Source organism: Ictalurus furcatus, chromosome 9 (genome assembly GCF_023375685.1).
Source record: "Ictalurus furcatus strain D&B chromosome 9, Billie_1.0, whole genome shotgun sequence".
Taxonomy (NCBI): Eukaryota; Metazoa; Chordata; class Actinopteri; order Siluriformes; family Ictaluridae; genus Ictalurus; species Ictalurus furcatus.
This window is the reverse complement of record NC_071263.1, coordinates 26615543-26617714: the sequence shown is the minus strand read 5'-3', so window position 1 is coordinate 26617714 and position 2172 is coordinate 26615543.

The following is a 2172-nucleotide window of genomic DNA, read 5'->3' as shown; positions in this document are numbered from 1 at the left end:
CTTTTATTTTCCTATGTTGAAGGTACTTCATAAAAAATAATAATAAAATGCATATAAAAAAAACCTGAATATGAAAATGACAGATCCAGATAAACAATAAAGTTCCAATGAACAGTAAAGCTACACGTTCTCTTCCTCTAACTTGTTCAGTACTTGTAATACAGATTAAATATGTGTGGGCAGACGATGTAAACTATGGATCTGGTCCAATGTTATTTTGGAACAAAGAGCCAAGCTGAATTTTCTCAACATAAATGTTGTGTGTAGTTTGTTATCAGATTGTCTAGATGTACATCACACATCTGATGAATGAGATTTCTTCTCCCTTGCTGTAATGATGGCTGGAAACTAGGACTTAATGGCATATACTGTAGAAAGGTCATATAGAACATAGAGAAATCTCATTTAGCGCTTTGGGGATTAAGTCACCTTTCACGTTGCCTTTTATTCTGATCACAACCAGACAGTTATATTGTTTCTGAGTTTAGTCTATGTTTAGAAGGAACCCTTAACCTTCAGACTAATGATTTGCAATGTCTGAAATCAATGCTTGAAAAGAAACATGTATAACGAACTTGAAAAGGTAGAAAAGGGTTCTATGAATTAGTTAATGGGTATCTCTCTCTCTCTCTCTCTCTCTCTCTCTCTCTTTATTTCACTATTACAGTAGTGTTTAAACAGATACATAGCAGACAAATATACATATAGACAGTTTTATTTTGCACACGCATACCAACTTAATCTTCATCTATCATCAATCCCTGTTAATGAAATCTTTCACCACCTAATAAAACAGTTTAAGTCACTAACCAAAGTAAGTATACAAACTGAAGCTATGATAAAAGAACAAAAACAATGAACCTTTCTTTAAGAAATTCCTAAAATCCTCTAACCAAGTATATGGCTGTCATCTGTGTATTGTTGTAGGAGATTTAGATCTCAGGAATATGTAGCCTCAGCTCTGCCGTTATTTCTCGCTTAATGTAAATACAGGCTGATGTATTATGTTATGTGATGTTATGTGATGCTATGTGGGAATGATTAAAACTGTGTTATGATTAAACTATGTAAAGAACCTCAACCTTGACAGCCTGGGGAAACGCAATCGCATCAGGTGAAAAAGAGGGCCAAGAAGAAGAAAGGGAACAAGCCAGTCCCCAGGTACCCAGCAACATGGAGGAAGACGGATTGGAAAGTCTTCTGGTTCGGGGGCCGCTAAGAAAGCTGTTCCTGACATTATGCTCCTACAGCGAGACCTGAGAGATTTACAGCTTGACACTCTGGATGTAAAGAGAACTGAAAAGCTGATATTGGAAAATGATCGTTTAGTGAAAGAATGTGATAGCATACTGAGTGTCTTGTCTTTAATTTATTTATTCATTTTCATATGGTTCATTTACATGTGATTCATTTACAAGTGATTCATTTACATGTGATTCATTTTCATGAGATTATTTAAATGAGATTCATATTCAAGTTATACATTTTCATGTGATTCATTTACATATGATTCATTTACATGTGATTCATTTACATGTGATTCATTTACATGTGATTCATTTTCATGTGATTCATATTCAAGTGATACATGCATACTGTGTGTCTTGAATCAAATGAGAGCTGAAGCTGAAATGTTAAAGGAGCGTGCTAAATACAGGAGAACTGAAGGCATTAGGCAACTAAATCAGAGATATGGGCAAAGGTAAACAGAAGAAATGAAAAAAGTAGCACAGGATTGTACTGAAGAACCGAGACCCTCTGCTTTTACTAGACAAATAGATGAATTAGAAAAATTGATAGAACGCTTAGAGATAAATCGGAATAAAACCAAGTAAAACGTACATCCTTTTTTCACATCCTGTTTTTACAGCTAGCGCTCTAAACCACAATTTCCTAACCTCTGTGTTTCTCTGTTAAAAACCCAAATAAGGGCATGCTTCCTGTTTTTCTACATGTAACTTCAGAGATAACACTCAAAACCACATCTGGGGGCCTTTGAGAAAGCATTGCGGTTTTGAGCAATAGCTTAGACCCTAGTGCCCAAAACCGCAATCAAAAAACTGTATATATACTGAGGAAAGGCGAGTCTATAGTTGCCATTTCCTCGGGTGAAGATTTTGTCGTGTTAATTTCTTGTGAAAGAAAAACCACTATCAGACCCTGCGTGGTCTA